Source organism: Oncorhynchus kisutch, linkage group LG6 (genome assembly GCF_002021735.2).
Source record: "Oncorhynchus kisutch isolate 150728-3 linkage group LG6, Okis_V2, whole genome shotgun sequence".
Classification (NCBI taxonomy): Eukaryota; Metazoa; Chordata; class Actinopteri; order Salmoniformes; family Salmonidae; genus Oncorhynchus; species Oncorhynchus kisutch.
The window spans coordinates 6,429,996-6,450,999 of record NC_034179.2 but is presented as its reverse complement, the minus strand read 5'-3'; positions in this window follow the sequence as shown (position 1 = coordinate 6,450,999).

The window sequence follows — 21,004 nt, the reverse complement described above, 5'->3', positions numbered from 1 at the left end:
TCCACATTGACTCTGTACCGTAACACCCTGTATATAGTCTCCACATTGACTCTGTACCGTAATACCCTGTATATAGCCTCCACATTGACTCTGTACCGTAACACCCTGTATATAGCCTCCACATTGACTCTGTACCGTAATACCCTGTATATAGTCTCTACATTGACTCTGTACCGTAACACCCTGTATATAGTCTCCACATTGACTCTGTACCGTAATACCCTGTATATAGCCTCCACATTGACTCTGTACCGTAATACCCTGTATATAGCCTCCACATTGACTCTGTACCGTAACACCCTGTATATAGCCTCCACATTGACTCTGTACCGTAATACCCTGTATATAGCCTCCACATTGACTCTGTACCGTAACACCCTGTATATAGCCTCCACATTGACTCTGTACCGTAATACCCTGTATATAGTCTCCACATTGACTCTGTACCGTAACACCCTGTATATAGTCTCCACATTGACTCTGTACCGTAATACCCTGTATATAGCCTCCACATTGACTCTGTACCGTAATACCCTGTATATAGCCTCCACATTGACTCTGTACCGTAACACCCTGTATATAGCCTCCACATTGACTCTGTACCGTAACCCCTGTATATAGCCTCCACATTGACTCTGTACCGTAACCCCCTGTATATAGCCTCCACATTGACTCTGTACCGGTACCCTCTGTATATAGCCTCCACATTGACTCTGTACCGGTACCCCCTGTATATAGCCTCCACATTGACTCTGTACCGTAACACCCTGTATATAGCCTCCACATTGACTCTGTACCGTAACCCCCTGTATATAGCCTCCACATTGACTCTGTACCGTAACCCCCTGTATATAGCCTCCACATTGACTCTGTACCGTAACACCCTGTATATAGCCTCCACATTGACTCTGTACCGTAACACCCTGTATATAGCCTCCACATTGACTCTGTACCGTAATACCCTGTATATAGCCTCCACATTGACTCTGTACCGTAACACCCTGTATATAGTCTCTACATTGACTCTGTACCGTAACCCCCTGTATATAGCCTCCACATTGACTCTGTACCGTAACCCCCTGTATATAACCTCACTTATTATTTTACTGCTGCCGTTTAATTATTTGATACTTTTATTTGACATTTTTTACTTAACACTGTTGATTAAGGGCTTGTAACTAAGCATTTTACTGTATGGTCTACACTTGTTGTATTCGGCGCTTGCGACAAATAAAATTTGATTTGAGACGGAGTTCCTCTCTTCTTCCCACATCACCTCAGTCAGTCCCAGAGATGGAGTTCAGTTCATTGCTTGTGCTCTCCTGCCAGAGTTCGTTGTGGTTTGACAGAATTATTGAAATGAACTGGACATTCTAGCCACTGCTGCTTTGACGTTTTAGGAGCGGCTCACAACAATCCCAGGCTGTGGGAAGGACTGAATACAGGTATCTGAGGCAGAGGGCAAGAGTCGGCTGTTGTGAGATCGGGCTCTGTGTGTTAGGCTAAGTGGATAAGGTTTGTGACAAAAAAAACATGTTTTTATGTGTAGTCGTTCTCTAAGTGAAGTGGTCCTACTCGGCATTGTTGACACTTGAAAGGAAACCTGAGATGAATTGAATCTCTTCGGAGTGAGAGGCAACTCCACTCAACTCTTGAGGTGAATTGAATCTGAGAGTGAACCCAGCTCGACTCTTTGCCCTCAGAGGTTTGTAGAACAGTAACTGAGGTCATTAGTAAGGTTATGGGATTACTACAACTCAGTGCTTGTCCTCATAGGTCTCACACACACACACACACACACACACTGCCTGACTGTGAAGCTGAAAGAGACAACATGTAGCCATGGTTACCGGGCTATAGAATGAAACAATGCTTACCGGGCTATAGAATGAAACCATGGTTACCTGGGCTATAGAATGAAACCATGGTTACCTGGCTATAGAATGAAACCATGGTTACCTGGGCTATAGAATGAAACCATGGTTACCTGGCTATAGAATGAAACCATGGTTACCTGGCTATAGAATGAAACCATGGTTACCTGGCTATAGAATGAAACCATGGTTACCTGGGCTATAGAATGAAACCATGCTTACTGGGCTATAGAATGAAACCATGTGACCAGGGGGTTTGTGTAGGCTACTGCTCATTGGTTTGGTAACTGGCATCCGACATTCTATAGGCGCTACAGAGTCATTTTCTGGAATATTCCAAGCTGTTTAAAGGCACAGTCAACTTCGTGTATGTAAACTTCTGACCCACTGGAATTGTGATACAGTGAATTACAAGTGAGGTAATCTGTCTGTAAACAATTGTTTGGAAAAATGAACCTAGGTGTATGTAAACTTCAACTGTAAATTCAAAACCTGGGAGGCTTCTGGTTCTCACCCCCTTCCATAGACTTACACAGTAATTATGACAACTTCCGGAGGACGGCCTCCAACCTATCAGAGCTCTTGCAGTATGAACTGACGTTGTTCACTCAATCAAATCATTAGAGACGGTGCATAAAGAACACCCCGCCACCCACCAAATTTGGCGGGTAGATTTAGGTATTGCTCGTTAAGAATGTCTATTCCACCCGCCATCTATTTTCATCTACCTGCCACAGTGGCTGGTGGACCAACAAGTACATTTTAGGCCGAGATCCGAGAACGAATTTAGTACTGAAAGCATAGACTTCAGCTAGCTAGCACTGCAGTGCATAACACAGCTATTTTCAGGTCTCTCCAGAGATGTTAGTTCGTGTTCAAGTCCGGGCTCTGGCTGGGCAACTCAAGGACATTCAGAGACTTGTCCCGAATCCACTCCTGCGTTGTCTTGGCTGTGTGCTTAGGGTCGTTGTGCTGTTGGAAGGTGAACCTTAGAACCTTCATCAAAGATCTCTCTGTACTTTGCTCTGTTCAGCTTTCCCTCGATCCTGACTAGTTTCCCAGTCCATTGCTACTGAAAAAACATCCCCACAGCGTGATGCTGCCACCACCATGCTTCACCATAGGGATGGTGCCAGGTTTCCTCCAGACGTGACGCTTTGCATTCAGGCCAAAGAGTTCAATCTTGTTTCTGATGGTCTGAGAGTCCTTTAGGTGCCTTTTGGCAAACTCTAACTTGGCTGTCATGTGCCTTTTACTGAGGAGTGGCTTCCGTCTGGCCACTACCATAAAGGCCTGATTGGTGGAGTGGTGCAGAGATGGTTGTCTTTCTGGAAGGTTCTCCCATCTCCACAGAGGAACTCTGAAGCTCTGTCAGAGTGACCATTGGGTTCTTGGTCACCTCCCTGACCAAGGCCCTTCTCCCCCGATTGCTCAATTTGGCCAGGCGGCCGGCTCTAGGAAGAGTCTTGGTGGTTCCAAACATCTTCCATTTAAGAATGATGGAGGCCACTGTGTTCTTGGGGAGCTTCAATGCTGCAGAACTTTTTTGGTGCCCTTCTCCAGATCTGTACCTCAACACAATCCTGTCTCGGAGCTCTACGGACAATTCCTTCGACCTCATGGCTCGGTTTTTGCTCTGACATGCACTGTCAACTGTGGGACCTTATATAGACACAGGCGTGTGCCTTTCCAAATCATGTCCAATCAATTGAATTTACCACAGGTGGTCTCCAATCAAGTTGTAGAAATATCTCAAGGATGATCAATGGAAACAGGATGCACCTGAGCTCAATTTCGATTCTCATAGCGAAGAGTCTGAGTTCTTATGTAAATAATGTATTTCTGTTTCTCCTTTTTATACATTTAGAAGAATTTTGACAAATCTGTTTTTGCTTTGTCATAATGGGGTATTGTGTGTAGACTGAAGAGGAATTTTATTTATTTGATACATTTTAGAATAAGGCAGAAACGCAACAAAATATGGAAAATGGGAAAGGGGTCTAAATACCTTCGGAATGCACTGTACCTAGGTAGCGAATACAGCTAGCGAGTTTAGCCTACTTTAGCTATGTTAGCTAGCTGGTTATGTTAGCTAGCTGGTTATATTAGCTAGCTGGTTATGTTAGCTAGCTGGCTCTGTTAGCTAGCTGGCTCTGTTAGCTAGCTGGCTATGGCTATCCAACACTATAACTATTCCAAGTCCAGGTAAGCTTTTGGTTTTATTAATTTATTCCCGTCAGTGTAACTGCTAAACTGCTTGCTGTACACTATACACTTTAATAAGCGTTAGTTCTAGTAGCCATGTGGACTATGACATTAGCTTATATAGTGACAAAGATGTAGTCTGTGTTTAGTGGTTATTGTATGAAGGTTTTTCTGCTTGGTCACAGACAGCTGTTGTCTTGTGCACTGAAGTCCACAAGCGAAGGGAAAAGGTGAGAGGAGGAGAGAGTGTAGATGCGAGAAGGAATTACATATATATACACACACAACTATCAACGTGATCTTGCTGTTTGTACGTGGCTGCTATTACAGTGAACTGTGTTTGCAGGTGATCAGTGGTGTATTCATTCTGTCGATTCTGTTGAAAAACGTTTCTTAAACGGAATAAAACGAGGATAAACACACCCTCAATGTGTCCAATAGAAACGTTAGTTTTTTCAACTGTTGGACTGATTCCACCCTAGATCAGCTAGACACAGTTAACAGTGTGCAAGGCAGTATTGAATGTGTCACTGTCGGTCACATTGATTCGACCTCGTCTTTCTCTCCACCTGTGTGCACTTATGTTGCGAACTTTCCTTCGTAGGCTAGGTTGTAGCAACCTCCTGATTTATTTTTTTATAGGGAAAATTCAAGTATCATGTAGTGTCCTCTATGGATGTTACATTGAACTGGGTGAATGACAGTAACCTAAACCTGTCACTGTTACATTGAACTGGGTGAATATGAATGACAGTAACCTAAACCTGTCACTGTTACATTGAACTGGGTGAATGTGAATGACAGTAACCTAAACCTGTCACTGTTACATTGAACTGGGTGAATGACAGTAACCTAAACCTGTCACTGTTACATTGAACTGGGTGAATGACAGTAACCTAAACCTGTCACTGTTACATTGAACTGGGTGAATATGAATGACAGTAACCTAAACCTGTCACTGTTACATTGAACTGGGTGAATGACAGTAACCTAAACCTGTCACTGTTACATTGAACTGGGTGAATGACAGTAACCTAAACCTGTCACTGTTACATTGAACTGGGTGAATATGAATGACAGTAACCTAAACCTGTCACTGTTACATTGAACTGGGTGAATGACAGTAACCTAAACCTGTCACTGTTACATTGAACTGGGTGAATATGAATGACAGTAACCTAAACCTGTCACTGTTACATTGAACTGGGTGAATGACAGTAACCTAAACCTGTCACTTACATTGAACTGGGTGAATGACAGTAACCTAAACCTGTCACTGTTACATTGAACTGGGTGAATGACAGTAACCTAAACCTGTCACTGTTACATTGAACTGGGTGAATATGAATGACAGTAACCTAAACCTGTCACTGCTACATTGAACTGGGTGAATGACAGTAACCTAAACCTGTCACTGTTACATTGAACTGAGTGAATGACAGTAACCTAAACCTGTCACTGTTACATTGAACTGGGTGAATATGAATGACAGTAACCTAAACCTGTCACTGTTACATTGAACTGGGTGAATATGAATGACAGTAACCTAAACCTGTCACTGTTACATTGAACTGGGTGAATGGAATATGAATGACAGTCATCCAATATGCTGTAATAGAAGTAAGGCCATACTCAATCAAAAATAAACTCCTCCTCCCCCGTCTTTAATTGGCACCGACCGCCACTCGTCACCTGTTGTTTACGAAACATGTGACAAATGACATTTGGATTTGATTTGAACACGCAACACCCATATAACACTGACATTGTCTACGTTGGTTTTCTGTCGATTGGTCCTGGTGCTGCAAAATGCTGGGACTTTAGTCTGTCTTTAACACTGATTATCAATGTAGGCCTAAATCTGCCATTTTATCTGTTCACACAACAAGTCCATTGTTAGTCAGTCTGCTCAAGCAGAAGAGTTGAGGGGGACGTAGCAGAGAGAGAGTCACCACGGCCATTTTGAAGAGACAACTCTATGCGAGTGTGAAATCCAGCTGTGTGGTGGCGACTGAAACGAAGGGCTAACTGTGCTAGCGAGCGCTGGCTGGGTTCAGGTTGGTTCACTCACCTCAGTGGATTGTCCAGGCTGTACTGAACTGTACTGTAGCTTAGAGCCACGGTGCAGTTCACTGATCCTCACAACCCACTCTCTCTCTCTCTCTCTCTCTCTCTCTCTCTGCTCGGCACAGCGCTAAGCTACTGACCTACATGTCACTGTGTGCTGTCTGCCTGACTGGCGTGCTAGCTAGGTAATGGCTGTATCTTTAAAGGAGTACAGTAGAGTTCAGTACAGTAGACTACAGTACAATATGCTGTACTCTTCTTTACTGTACTACTGTCTTGTATTGGACTGTACTGTGCTGTGATCTACTCACTACACTGTACTGTGATCTGCTATCAAATTTGTGAGAACATACGTCTTTGATAGGTTCAGGTTTGGTCCAGTCCGGTCCGTCTGTATACGTTAACGTCAAGGCCAGGGTGGACTGTCCAAATTTCCACTACTTTTCAACGTCCATGGACATCCGGTGTCAGTCGTGATCAGTGGGTGAGGATGCTGGGTACAGTAAATGGAAAGAGAGAGGGCTCATGGGTAGGTGTGAGAGAGAGAGAGAGAGAGAGAGAGAGAGAGAGAGAGAGAGAGAGAGAGAGAGAGAGAGAGAGAGAGAGAGAGAGAGAGAGAGAGAGAGAGAAGAGAGAGAGAGAGAGAGAAGAGAGAGAGAGAGAGAGAGAGAGAGAGAGAGAGAGAGAGAGAGAGAGAGAGAGAGAGAGAGAGAGAGAGAGAGAGAGAGAGAGAGAGAGAGAGAGAGAGAGAGAGAATAGAGAGAGCCCTGAGCGCAGGCAGAGGAGGCAGGGAGAGGCAGGAGAGAGGGAGAGCAGTGGAGAGTAGAGTCTCAGCCCTGGCTAGGCAGGGAGAGAGGTTAGTCTCAGGCTGAGACAGGCAGTGAGAGGCAGGAGAGAGGCAGGGCAGTGAGAGCAGTGGATCGGGAGAGAGGGGAGACCTGGCTAGCAGTGGATCTGTCTAGTCTCAGCCCTGTGCTAGCAGTGGATCTGTCTAGTCTCAGCCCGTGCTAGCAGTGGATCTGTCTAGTCTCAGCCCGTGCTAGCAGTGGATCTGTCTAGGTCTCAGCCCCGTGCTAGCAGTGGATCTGTCTAGTCTCAGCCCTGTGTTAGTTGTAGCAGTCTAGTCTCACCTCGTGTAGCTAGTGGATCTGTCCTGTCTCAGCCCCTAGTAGCAGTGGATCTGTCAGTCTCAGCCTGTGCTAGCAGGGGATCTGTCTAGTCTCAGCCTGTGCTAGCATGGATCTGTCTAGTCTCAGCCCTGTGCTAGCAGTGGATGTAGTCTCAGCCTGTGCTAGCAGGGATCTATCGTCTCAGCTCTCAGCCCCCTGTCTAGCCCCCACGAGCGTGGGATCTGTCTAGTCTCAGCCCTGTGCTAGCAGTGGATCGTTTCCATGCCTTGCTAGTCTCAGCCCGTGTTTAGCAGTGGATCTCTCCTTCCGTATGAGTCTAAGACCAGCCCTGTGCTAGCAGTGGATCTGTCTAGTCTCAGCCCTGTGCTAGCAGTGGACTCTGTCTAGTCTCAGCCCTTGCTGATAGCAGTGGATCTGTCTAGTTATCAGCCCTGTGCTTAGCAGTGGATCTGTCTAGTCTCAGCCCTGTGCTAGCAGTGGATCTGTCTTCCCCTGTCTAGCAGTCCCCCTCACTCGACCGGGGCTAGCAGTGCCCTGATGTTCTAGTCTCAGCTGTGCTAGCAGTGGATCTGTCTAGTCTCAGCCCTGTGCTAGCAGTGGATTCTTGTCTAGTCTCAGTACCTGTGCTCGAGCAGTGGATCTGTCTATCGTCTCAGCCCTGTGAGCAGTGGATCTGTCTAGTCTCAGCCCTGTGCTAGCAGTGGATCTGTCTAGTCCAGCCCTGTGCTAGCAGTGGATCTGTCTTAGTTCTCAGCCCTGGTGCTAGCAGTGGATCTGTCTAGTCTCATCCTGTGCTAGCAGTGGCTGTCTAGTCTCGCCCTGTGCTAGCAGTGGATCTGTCTGTCTCAGTCTGTCTAGCCTTCTGTGATCTCAGCTGTGTGGTACTCTGTCTAGTCTCAGCCCGTGCTAGCAGTGGATCTGTCTAGTCTCAGCCCTGTGTCTAGCAGTGGATCTGTCTAGTCTAAGCCCGTGCTAGAAGTGGATCTGTCTAGTCTCAGCCCTTGCTAGCAGTGGGTCTGTCGTCGGTAGCCTTGCAGTGGATCTGTCTAGTCTCAGCCCTGTGCTAGCAGGGATCTGTCTAGTCTCAGCCCTGTGCTAGCAGTGGATCTGTCTAGTCTCAGCCCTGTGCTAGCAGTGGATCTGTCTAGTCTCAGCCTGTGCTAGCAGTGGATCTGTCTAGTCTCAGCCCTGTGCTAGCAGTGGATCTGTCGTCTCAGCCCTGTGCTAGCAGTGGATCTGTCTAGTCTCAGCCCCGTGCTAGCATGTGGATCTGTCTAGTCTCAGCCCTGTGGTAGCAGTGGATCTGTCTGTAGCCCCTCAGCCCCTGTGCTAGCAGTGGATTGTCTAGTCTCAGCCCTGTGCTAGCAGTGGATCTGTCTAGTCTCAGCCCTGTGCTAGCAGTGGATCTGTTAGTCTCAGCCTGTGCTAGCAGTGGATCTGTCTAGTCTCAGCCCTGTGCTAGCAGTGGATCTGTCTAGTCTCAGCCCGTGCTAGCAGTGGATCTGTCTAGTCTCAGCCCTGTGCTAGCAGTGGATCTGTCTAGTCTCAGCCCTGTGCTAGCAGTGGATCTGTCTAGTCTCAGCCCTGTGCTAGCAGTGGATCTGTCTAGTCTCAGCCCTGTGCTAGCAGTGGATCTGTCTAGTCTCAGCCCTGTGCAGCGATCAGTGGATCTGTCTAGTCTCAGCCTGTGCTAGCAGTGGATCTGTCTAGTCTCAGCCTGTGCTAGCAGGGATCTGTCTAGTCTCAGCCCTGTGCTAGCAGTGGATCTGTCTAGTCTCAGCCCTGTGCGCAGTGGATCTGTCTAGTCTCAGCCCTGTGCTAGCAGTGGATCTGTCTAGTCTCAGCCTGTCTAGCAGTGGATCTGTCTAGTCTCAGCCCTGTGCTAGCAGTGGATCTGTCTAGTCTCAGCCCTGTGCTAGCAGTGGATCTGTCTAGTCTCAGCCTGTGCTAGCAGTGGATCTGTCTAGTCTCAGCCCTGTGCTAGCAGTGGATCTGTCTAGTCTCAGCCCTGTGCTAGCAGTGGATCTGTCTAGTCTCAGCCCTGTGCTAGCAGTGGATCTGTCTAGTCTCAGCCCTGTGCTAGCAGTGGATCTGTCTAGTCTCAGCCCTGTGCTAGCAGTGGATCTGTCTAGTCTCAGCCCTGTGCTAGCAGTGGATCTGTCTAGTCTCAGCCCTGTGCTAGCAGTGGATCTGTCTAGTCTCAGCCCTGTGCTAGCAGTGGATCTGTCTAGGTCTCAGCCCTGTCTAGCAGTGGATCTGTCTAGTCTCAGCCCTGTGCTAGCAGTGGATCTGTCTAGTCTCAGCCCTGTGCTAGCAGTGGATCTGTCTAGTCTCTTCAAGACATTTCTGTCTCCCCTATTGAGCCGTGGATATGTCTCGTCTCATCTCCCCTGTGTAGCAGTGGATCTGTCTAGTCTCAGCCCTGTGCTAGCATGGGATCTGTCTAGTCTCAGCCCTGTGCTAGCAGTGGATCTGTCTAGTCTCAGCCCTGTGCTAGCAGTGGATCTGTCTAGTCTCAGCCCCGTCTAGCAGTGGATATGTCTAGTCTCAGCCCTGTTATAGCAGTGGATCTGTCTAGTCTCAGCCCTGTGCTAGCAGTGGATCTGTCTAGTTCTCAGCCCTGTGCTAGCACAGTGGATCTGTCTAGTCTCAGCCCTGTTAGCAGTGGATCTGTCTAGTCTCAGCGCTTTTAGCGGATCTGTCTAGTCTCAGCACCTGTTTAGTGGATAGTTTGATAGTCTGGATCTGTCTAGTCTCAGCCCGGTGCTAGCATAGCACGTGGTCTACCCAGTTGTTCTAGCCTGTCTAGTCTCAGCCCTGTGCTAGCAGTGGAATCTGTCTAGTCTCAGCCCTGTGCTAGCAGTGGATCTGTCTAGTCTCAGCCCTGTGCTAGCAGTGGATCTGTCTAGTCTCAGCCTGTGCTAGCAGTGGATCTGTCTAGTCTCAGCCCTGTGCTAGCAGTGGATCTGTCTAGTCTCAGCCCTGTGCTAGCAGTGGGATCTGTCTAGTCTCAGCCCTGTGCTAGCAGTGGATCTGTCTAGTCTCCAGCCCTGTGCTAGCAGTGGATCTGTCTAGTCTCAGCCCTGTGCTAGCAGTGGATCTGTCTAGTCTCAGCCCTGTGCTAGCAGTGGTATCTGTCTCTAGTATTCTAGTCCACCCTGTGCTAGCAGGGATCTGTCTAGGTCTCAGCCTGTGCTAGCAGGTGATCTGTCTAGCTGTCCTTGCAGTGGATCTGTCTAGTCTCAGCCCTGTGCTAGCAGTGGATCTGTCTAGTCTCAGCCCTGTGCTAGCAGTGGATCTGTCTAGTCTCAGCCCTGCTAGCAGTGGATCTGTCTAGTCTCAGCCCCGTGCTAGCAGTGGGATCTGTCTAGTCTCAGCCCTGCATGGCTAGTCTCAGCCCTGTGCGATCTGTCTAGTCTCAGCCCTGTGCTAGCAGTGGATCTGTCTAGTCTCAGCCCTGTGCTAGAGTGGATCTGTCTAGTCTCAGCCCTTTGCTAGCAGTGGATCATCTGTTAGTCTCAGCCCTGTGCTAGCAGTGGATCGTCTAGTCTCAGCCCTGTGCTAGCAGTGGATCTGTCTAGTCTCAGCCCTGTGCTAGCAGTGGATCTGTCTAGTCTCAGCCCTGTGCTAGCAGTGGATCTGTCTAGTCTCAGCCCTGTGCTAGCAGTGGATCTGTCTAGTCTCAGCCCTGTGCTAGCAGTGGATCTGTCTAGTCTCAGCCCTGTGCTAGCAGTGGATCTGTCTAGTCCCAGCCCTGTGCTAGCAGTGGATCTGTCTAGTCTCAGCCCTGTGTTAGCAGTGGATCTGTCTAGTCTCAGCCCTGTGCTAGCAGTGGATCTGTCTCAGTCTCAGCTTCTGTGCTAGCAGTGGATCTGTCTAGTCTCAGCCCTGTGCTAGCAGTGGATCTGTCTAGTCTCAGCCCTGTGCTAGCAGTGGATCTGTCTAGTCTCAGCCCTGTGCTAGCAGTGGATCTGTCTAGTCTCAGCCCTGTGCTAGCAGTGGATCGTCTAGTCTCAGCCCTGTGCTAGCAGTGGATCTGTCTAGTCTCAGCCCTGTGCTAGCAGTGGATCTGTCTAGTCTCAGCCCTGTGCTAGCAGTGGATCTGTCTAGTCTCAGCCCTGTGCAGCAGTGGATCTGTCTAGTCTCAGCCCTGTGCTAGCAGTGGATCTGTTCTAGTCTCAGCCCTGTGCTAGCAGTGGATCTGTCTAGTCTCAGCCCTGTGCTAGCAGTGGATCTGTCTAGTCTCAGCCCTGTGCTAGCAGTGGATCTGTCTAGTCTCAGCCCTGTGCTAGCAGTGGATCGTAGTCTCAGCCCTGTGCTAGCAGTGGATCTGTCTAGTCTCAGCCCTGTGCTAGCAGTGGATCTGTCTAGTCTCAGCCCCGTGCTAGCAGGGATCTGTCTAGTCTCAGCCTGTGCTAGCAGTGGATCTGTCTAGTCTCAGCCCTGTGCTAGCAGTGGATCTGTCTAGTCTCAGCCCTGTGCTAGCAGTGGATCTGTCTTAGTCTCAGCCCTGTGCTAGCCATTGTGATCTTACTAGTCAGCCCTGTGCTAGCAGTGGATCTGTCTAGTCTCAGCCCTGTGCTAGCAGTGGATCGTCTAGTCTCAGCCCTGTGCTAGCAGTGGATCTGTGCTCTGTGTCTCAGCCCTGTGCTAGCAGTGGATCTGTCTAGTCTCAGCCTGTGTGCTAGCAGTGGATCATCTGTCTAGTCCCTCTAGCCCTCCGCCCTGTGCTAGCAGTGGATCTCTGTCTAGTCTCAGCCCTGTGCTAGCAGTGGATCTGTCTAGTCTCAGCCCGTGTAGCAGTGGATCTGTCCTCTAGTCGCCCTGCCTAGCGTGATCTGTCTAGTCTCAGCCTGTGCTAGCAGTGGATAGTCTAGTCTCAGCCCTGTGCTAGCAGTGGATCTGTTAGTCTCAGCCCTGTGCAGCAGTGTGATCTGCTTCTAGTGTATCTCAGCCCCGTGCTAGCAGTGGATCTGTCTAGTCTCAGCCCTGTGCTAGCAGTGGATCTGTCTAGTCTCAGCCCTGTGCTAGCAGTGGACTGTCTAGTCGTTCAGCCCCTGTGTGCTAGCAGTGGATCTGTCTAGTCTCAGCCCTGTGCTAGCAGTGGATCTGCTAGTCTCAGCCCTGTGCTAGCAGTGGATCTGTCTAGTCTCAGCCCTGTGCTAGCAGTGGATCTCTTCTAGTCTCAGCCCTGTGCTAGCAGTGGATCTGTCGTCTCAGCTTATTCATCCTGTGCTGTTAGCAGTGGATCTGTCTAGTCTCAGCCCTGTGCTAGCAGTGGATCTGTCTAGTCTCAGCCCTGTGCTAGCAGTGGATCTGTCTAGTCCTCAGCCCCGTGCTAGCAGTGGATCTGTCTAGTCTCAGCCCTGTGCTAGCAGTGGATCTGTCTAGTCTCCAGCCTCTCAGTGGATCTGTCTAGCACGTGTGCTGGATGGTCTCGTCTCAGCCCTGTGCTAGCAGTATCTCTGTCTAGTCTCAGCCCTGTGCTAGCAGTGGATCTGTCTAGTCTCAGCCCTGTGCTAGCAGTGGATCTGTCTAGTCTCAGCCCGTGCTAGCAGTGGATCTGTCTAGTCTCAGCCCTGTGCTAGCAGTGGATCGTCTTCTAGTCTCAGCCAGCAGTGGATAGCACCTGGCCTGTCTTCGTGGATCTGTCTAGTCTCAGCCCTGTGCTAGCAGTGGATCTGTCTAGTCTCAGCCCTGTGCACAGCAGTGGATCTGTCTAGTCTCAGCCCTGTGCTAGCAGTGGATCTGTCTAGTCTCAGCCCTGTGCTAGCAGTGGATCTGTCTAGTCTCAGCCCTGTGCTAGCAGTGGATCTGTCTAGTCTCAGCCCTGTGCTAGCAGTGGATCTGTCTAGTCTCAGCCCTGTGCTAGCAGTGGATCTGTCTAGTCTCAGCCCTGTGCTAGCAGTGGATCTGTCTAGTCTCCAGCCTGTGCTAGCAGTGGATCTGTCTAGTCTCAGCCCTGTGCTAGCAGTGGATCTGTCTAGTCTCAGCCCTGTGCTAGCAGGGATCTCTCTCTATTCTCACTCCCCGTGCTAGCAGTGTCAGTCTAGCCCTGTGCTAGCAGTGGATCTGTCTAGTCTCAGCCCTGTGCTAGCAGTGGATCTGTCTAGTCTCAGCCCTGTGCTAGCAGTGGATCTGTCTAGTCTCAGCCCTGTGCTAGCAGTGGATCTGTCTAGTCTCAGCCCTGTGCTAGCAGTGGATCTGTCTAGTCTCAGCCCTGTGCTAGCAGTGGATCTGTCTAGTCTCAGCCCTGTGCTAGCAGGGTCGATCTCAGCCTGTCCAGTGGATAGTCTAGTCCCCCTGTGCTAGCAGTGGATTCTGTCTAGTCTCAGCCTGTGCTAGCAGTGGACTGTAGTCTCAGCCTGTGCTAGCAGTTTGTCTAGTCTCAGCCCTGTGCTAGCAGTGGATCTGTCTAGTCTCAGCCCTGTGCTAGCAGTGGATCTGTCTAGTCTCAGCCCTGTGCTAGCAGTGGATCTGTCTAGTCTCAGCCCTGTGCTAGCAGTGGATCTGTCTCAGTCCCAGCCCCCTGTCGATCGCACTTTTCGCTGGATCTGTGCTAGTCTCAGCCCTGTGCTAGCAGTGGATCTGTCTAGTCTCAGCCCTGTGCTAGCAGTGGATTGTTCTAGTCTCAGCCCTGTGCTAGCAGTGGATCTGTCTAGTCTCAGCCCTGTGCTAGCAGTGGATCTGTCTAGTCTCAGCCCTGTCTAGCAGTGGCTAGTCAGTCTCAGCCTGTGCTCATAGGATTGTCTAGTCAGCCTGTGCTAGCAGTGGATCTGTTGTTCTCAGCCCTGTTCTCTATTGTCTGGTGCCTGTGCAGCATGATCTGTCTAGTCTCAGCCCTGTGCTAGCAGTGGATCTCTAGTCTCAGCCCTGTGCTAGCAGTGGATCTGTCTAGTCTCAGCCTGTGCTAGCAGTGGATCTGCTAGTCTCAGCCCTGTGCTAGCAGTGGATCTGTCTAGTCTCAGCACCCTGTGCTAGCAGTGGATCTGTCTAGTCTCAGCCCTGTGCTAGCAGTGGATCTGTCTAGTCTCAGCCCTGTGCTAGCAGTGGATCTGTCTAGTCTCAGCCCTGTGCTAGCAGTGGATCTGTCTAGTCTCAGCCCTGTGCTAGCAGTGGATCTGTCTAGTCTCAGCCCCTCCAGTGGATCTGTCTAGTGGAGCCCTGTGCTAGCAGTGGATCTGTCTAGTCTCAGCCCTGTGCTAGCAGTGGATCTGTCTAGTCTCAGCCCTGTGCTAGCAGTGGATCTGTCTAGTCTCAGCCCTGTGCTAGCAGTGGATCTGTCTAGTCTCAGCCCTGTGCTAGCAGTGGATCTGTCTAGTCTCAGCCCTGTGTAGCAGTGGATCTGTCTAGTCTCAGCCCTGTGCTAGCAGTGGATCTGTCTAGTCTCAGCCCTGTGCTAGCAGTGGATCTGTCTAGTCTCAGCCCTGTGCTAGCAGTGGATCTGTCTAGTCTCAGCCCTGTGCTAGCAGTGGTGTCTAGTCTCAGCCCTGTGCTAGCAGTGGATCTGTCTAGTCTCAGCCCTGTGCTAGCAGTGGATCTGTCTAGTCTCAGCCCTGTGCTAGCAGTGGATCTGTCTAGTCTCAGCCCTGTGCTAGCAGTGGATCTGTCTAGTCTCAGCCCTGTGTTAGCAGTGGATCTGTCTAGTCTCAGCCCTGTGCTAGCAGTGGATCTGTCTAGCTGGTCTCACTCCCCGTGCTAGCAGTGGATCTGTCTAGTCTCAGCCCTGTGCTAGCAGTGGATCTGTCTAGTCTCAGCCCTGTGCTAGCAGGGATCTGTCTAGTCTCAGCCTGTGCTAGCAGTGGATCTGTCTAGTCTCAGCCCTGTGCTAGCAGTGGATCTGTCTAGTCTCAGCCCTGTGCTAGCAGTGGATCTGTCTAGTCTCAGCCCTGTGCTAGCAGTGGATCTGTCTAGTCTCAGCCCGAGCAGTGGTGTCTAGTCTCAGCCCTGTGCTAGCAGTGGATCTGTCTAGTCTCAGCCCTGTGCTAGCAGTGGATCTGTCTAGTCTCAGCCCTGTCTAGCAGTGGATCTGTCTAGTCTCAGCCCTGTGCTAGCAGTGGATCTGTCTAGTCTCAGCCCTGTGCTAGCAGTGGATCTGTCTAGTCTCAGCCCTAGCTAGCAGTGGATCTGTCTAGTCTCAGCCCTGTGCTAGCAGTGGATCTGTCTAGTCTCAGCCCTGTGCTAGCAGTGGATCTGTCTAGTCTCAGCCCTGTGCTAGCAGTGGATCTGTCTAGTCTCAGCCCTGTGCTAGCAGTGGATCTGTCTAGTCTCAGCCCTGTGCTAGCAGTGGATCTGTCTAGTCTCAGCCCTGGCTAGCAGTGGATCTGTCTAGTCTCAGCCCTGTGCTAGCAGTGGATCAGTCTAGTCTCAGCCCTGTGCTAGCAGTGGATCTGTCTAGTCTCAGCCCTGTGCTAGCAGTGGATCTGTCTAGTCTCAGCCCTGTGCTAGCAGTGGATCTGTCTAGTCTCAGCCCTGTGCTAGCAGTGGATCTGTCTAGTCTCAGCCCTGTGCTAGCAGTGGATCTGTCTAGTCTCAGCCCTGTGCTAGCAGTGGATCTGTCTAGTCTCAGCCCTGTGCTAGCAGTGGATCTGTCTAGTCTCAGCCTGTGTTAGCAGTGGATCTGCTAGTCTCAGCCCCTGTGCTAGCAGTGGATCTGTCTAGTCTCAGCCCCTGTTGCTAGCAGTGGGATCTGTCTAGTCTCAGCCCTGTGCTAGCAGTGGATCTGTCTAGTCTCAGCCCTGTGTTAGCAGTGGATCTGTCTAGTCTCAGCCGTGCTAGCAGTGGATCTGTCTAGTCTCAGCCCCTGTGCTAGCAGTGGATCTGTCTAGTCTCAGCCCTGTGCTAGCAGTGGATCTGTCTAGTCTCAGCCCTGTGCTAGCAGTGGATCTGTCTAGTCTCAGCCCTGTGCTAGCAGTGGATCTGTCTAGTCTCAGCCCTGTGCTAGCAGTGGATCTGTCTAGTCTCAGCCCTGTGCTAGCAGTGGATCTGTCTAGTCTCAGCCCTGTGCTAGCAGTGGATCTGTCTAGTCTCAGCCCTGTGCTAGCAGTGGATCTGTCTAGTCTCAGCCCTGTGCTAGCAGTGGATCTGTCTAGTCTCAGCCCTGTGCTAGCAGTGGATCTGTCTAGTCTCAGCCCTGTGCTAGCAGTGGATCTGTCTAGTCTCAGCCCTGTGCTAGCAGTGGATCTGTCTAGTCTCAGCCCTGTGCTAGCAGTGGATCTGTCTAGTGGTCTCAGCCCCTGTGCTAGCAGTGGATCTGTCTAGTCTCAGCCCTGTGCTAGCAGTGGATCTGTCTAGTCTCAAGCCCTGTGCTAGCAGTGGATCTGTCTAGTCTCAGCCGTTAGCGTGGTCTGTTAGTCTCAGCCCCGTGCTAGCAGTGGATCTGTCTAGTCTCAGCCCCTGTGCCAGCTCCCAGCCCTGTGCTAGCAGGATCTGTCTAGTCTCAGCCCTGTGCTAGCAGTGGATCTGTCTAGTCTCAGCCCTGTGCTAGCAGTGGATCTGTCTAGTCTCAGCCCTGTGCTAGCAGTGGATCTGTCTAGTCTCAGCCCTGTGCTAGCAGTGGATCTGTCTAGTCTCAGCCCTGTGCTAGCAGTGGATCTGTCTAGTCTCAGCCCTGTGCTAGCAGTGGATCTGTCTAGTCTCAGCCCTGTGCTAGCAGTGGATCTGTCTAGTCTCAGCCCTGTGCTAGCAGTGGATCTGTCTAGTCTCAGCCCTGTGCTAGCAGTGGATCTGTCTAGTCTCAGCCCTGTGCTAGCAGTGGATCTGTCTAGTCTCAGCCCTGTGCTAGCAGTGGATCTGTCTAGTCTCAGCCCTGTGCTAGCAGTGGATCTGTCTAGTCTCAGCCCTGTGTTAGCAGTGGATCTGTCTAGTCTCAGCCCTGTGCTAGCAGTGGATCTGTCTAGTCTCAGCCCTGTGCTAGCAGTGGATCTGTCTAGTCTCAGCCCGTGCTAGCAGTGGATCTGTCTAGTCTCAGCCCTGTGCTAGCAGTGGATCTGTCTAGTCTCAGCCCTGTGCTAGCAGTGGATCTGTCTAGTCTCAGCCCTGTGCTAGCAGTGGATCTGTCTAGTCTCAGCCCTGTGCTAGCAGTGGATCTGTCTAGTCTCAGCCCTGTGCTAGCAGTGGATCTGTCTAGTCTCAGCCCTGTGCTAGAAGTGGATCTGTCTAGTCTCAGCCCTGTGCTAGCAGTGGATCTGTCTAGTCTCAGCCCTGTGCTAGCAGTGGATCTGTCTAGTCTCAGCCCTGTGCTAGCAGTGGATCTGTCTAGTCTCAGCCCTGTGCTAGCAGTGGATCTGTCTAGTCTCAGCCCTGTGCTAGCAGTGGATCTGTCTAGTCTCAGCCCTGTGCTAGCAGTGGATCTGTCTAGTCTCAGCCCTGTGCTAGCAGTGGATCTGTCTAGTCTCAGCCCTGTGCTAGCAGTGGATCTGTCTAGTCTCAGCCCTGTGCTAGCAGTGGATCTGTCTAGTCTCAGCCCTGTGCTAGCAGTGGATCTGTCTAGTCTCAGCCCTGTGCTAGCAGTGGATCTGTCTAGTCTCAGCCCTGTGCTAGCAGTGGATCTGTCTAGTCTCAGCCCTGTGCTAGCAGTGGATCTGTCTAGTCTCAGCCCTGTGCTAGCAGTGGATCTGTCTAGTCTCAGCCCTGTGCTAGCAGTGGATCTGTCTAGTCTCAGCCCTGTGCTAGCAGTGGATCTGTCTAGTCTCAGCCCTGTGCTAGCAGTGGATCTGTCTAGTCTCAGCCCTGTGCTAGCAGTGGATCTGTCTAGTCTCAGCCCTGTGCTAGCAGTGGATCTGTCTAGTCTCAGCCCTGTGCTAGCAGTGGATCTGTCTAGTCTCAGCCCTGTGCTAGCAGTGGATCTGTCTAGTCTCAGCCCTGTGCTAGCAGTGGATCTGTCTAGTCTCAGCCCTGTGCTAGCAGTGGATCTGTCTAGTCTCAGCCCTGTGCTAGCAGTGGATCTGTCTAGTCTCAGCCCTGTGCTAGCAGTGGATCTGTCTAGTCTCAGCCCTGTGTTAGCAGTGGATCTGTCTAGTCTCAGCCCTGTGTTAGCAGTGGATCTGTCTAGTCTCAGCCCTGTGCTAGCAGTGGATCTGTCTAGTCTCAGCCCTGTGCTAGCAGTGGATCTGTCTAGTCTCAGCCCTGTGCTAGCAGTGGATCTGTCTAGTCTCAGCCCTGTGCTAGCAGTGGATCTGTCTAGTCTCAGCCCTGTGCTAGCAGTGGATCTGTCTAGTCTCAGCCCTGTGTTAGCAGTGGATCTGTCTAGTCTCAGCCCTGTGTTAGCAGTGGATCTGTCTAGTCTCAGCCCTGTGCTAGCAGTGGATCTGTCTAGTCTCAGCCCTGTGCTAGCAGTGGATCTGTCTAGTCTCAGCCCTGTGCTAGCAGTGGATCTGTCTAGTCTCAGCCCCGTGCTAGCAGTGGATCTGTCTAGTCTCAGCCCTGTGCTAGCAGTGGATCTGTCTAGTCTCAGCCCTGTGCTAGCAGTGGATCTGTCTAGTCTCAGCCCTGTGCTAGCAGTGGATCTGTCTAGTCTCCAGCCCTGTGCTAGCAGTGGATCTGTCTAGTCTCAGCCCTGTGCTAGCAAGTGGATCTGTCTAGTCTCAGCCCTGTGTTAGCAGTGGATCTGTCTAGTCTCAGCCCCTGTGCTAGCAGTGGATCTGTCCTAGTCTCAGCCCTGTGCTAGCAGTGGATCTGTCTAGTCTCAGCCCTGTGCTAGCAGTGGATCTGTCTAGTCTCAGCCCTGTGCTAGCAGTGGATCTGTCTAGTCTCAGCCCTGTGCTAGCAGTGGATCAGTCTAGTCTCAGCCCTGTGCTAGCAGTGGATCTGTCTAGTCTCAGCCCTGTGCTAGCAGTGGATCTGTCTTACTCAGCCCTGTGCTAGCAGTGGATCTGTCTAGTCTCAGCCCTGTGCTAGCAGTGGATCTGTCTAGTCTCAGCCCTGTGTTAGCAGTGGATCTGTCTAGTCTCAGCCCTGTGCTAGCAGTGGATCTGTCTAGTCTCAGCCCTGTGCTAGCAGTGGATCTGTCTAGTCTCAGCCCTGTGCTAGCAGTGGATCTGTCTAGTCTCAGCCCTGTGCTAGCAGTGGATCTGTCTAGTCTCAGCCCTGTGCTAGCAGTGGATCTGTCTAGTCTCAGCCCTGTGCTAGCAGTGGATCTGTCTAGTCTCAGCCCTGTGCTAGCAGTGGATCTGTCTAGTCTCAGCCCTGTGCTAGCAGTGGATCTGTCTAGTCTCAGCCCTGTGCTAGCAGTGGATCTGTCTAGTCTCAGCCCTGTGCTAGCATGGATCTGTCTAGTCTCAGCCCTGTGCTAGCAGTGGATCTGTCTAGTCTCAGCCCTGTGCTAGCAGTGGATCTGTCTAGTCTCAGCCCTGTGCTAGCAGTGGATCTGTCTAGTCTCAGCCCTGTGCTAGCAGTGGATCTGTCTAGTCTCAGCCCTGTGCTAGCAGTGGATCTGTCTAGTCTCAGCCCTGTGCTAGCAGTGGATCTGTCTAGTCTCAGCCCTGTGCTAGCAGTGGATCTGTCTAGTCTCAGCCCTGTGCTAGCAGTGGATCTGTCTAGTCTCAGCCCTGTGTTAGCAGTGATCTGTCTAGTCTCAGCCCTGTGCTAGCAGTGGATCTGTCTAGTCTCAGCCCTGTGCTAGCAGTGGATCTGTCTAGTCTCAGCCCTGTGCTAGCAGTGGATCTGTCTAGTCTCAGCCCTGTGCTAGCAGTGGATCTGTCTAGTCTCAGCCCTGTGTTAGCAGTGGATCTGTCTAGTCTCAGCCCTGTGCTAGCAGTGGATCTGTCTAGTCTCAGCCCTGTGCTTAGCAGTGGATCTGTCTAGTCTCAGCCCTGTGTTAGCAGTGGATCTGTCTAGTCTCAGCCCTGTGCTAAGTGGATCTGTCTAGTCTCAGCCCTGTGCTAGCAGTGGATCTGTCTAGTCTCAGCCCTGTGCTAGCAGTGGATCTGTCTAGTCTCAGCCCTGTGCTAGCAGTGGATCTGTCTAGTCTCAGCCCTGTGCTAGCAGTGGATCTGTCTAGTCCAGCCCTGTGCTAGCAGTGGATCTGTCTAGTCTCAGCCCTGTGTCAGCAGTGGATCTGTCTAGTCTCAGCCCTGTGCTAGCAGTGGATCTGTCTAGTCTCAGCCCCGTGCTAGCAGTGGATCTGTCTAGTCTCAGCCCTGTGCTAGCAGTGGATCTGTCTAGTCTCAGCCCTGTGCTAGCAGTGGATCTGTCTAGTTCAGCCCTGTGCTAGCAGTGGATCTGTCTAAGTCCTCAGCCCTGTGCTAGCAGTGGATCTGTCTAGTCTCAGCCCTTGCTAGCAGTGGATCTGTCTAAGTCCAGCCCTGTGCTAGCAGTGGATCTGTCTAGTCTCAGCCCTGTGCTAGCAGTGGATCTGTCTAGTCTCAGCCCTGTGCTAGCAGTGGATCTGTCTAGTCTCAGCCCTGTGCTAGCAGTGGATCTGTCTAGTCTCAGCCCTGTGCTAGCAGTGGATCGTCTAGTCCTCAGCCCTGTGCTAGCAGTGGATCTGTCTAGTCTCAGCCCTGTCTAGCAGTGGATCTGTTCTAGTCTCAGCCCTGTGCTAGCAGTGGATCTGTCTAGTCTCAGCCCTGTGCTAGCAGTGGATCTGTCTAGTCTCCAGCCCTGTGCTAGCAGTGGACTCTGTCTAGTCCAGCCCTGTGCCTAGCAGTGGATCTGTCTAGTCTCAGCCCTGTGCTAGCAGTGGATCTGTCTAGTCTCAGCCCGTTACAGGATTGTTAGCCAGCCTGT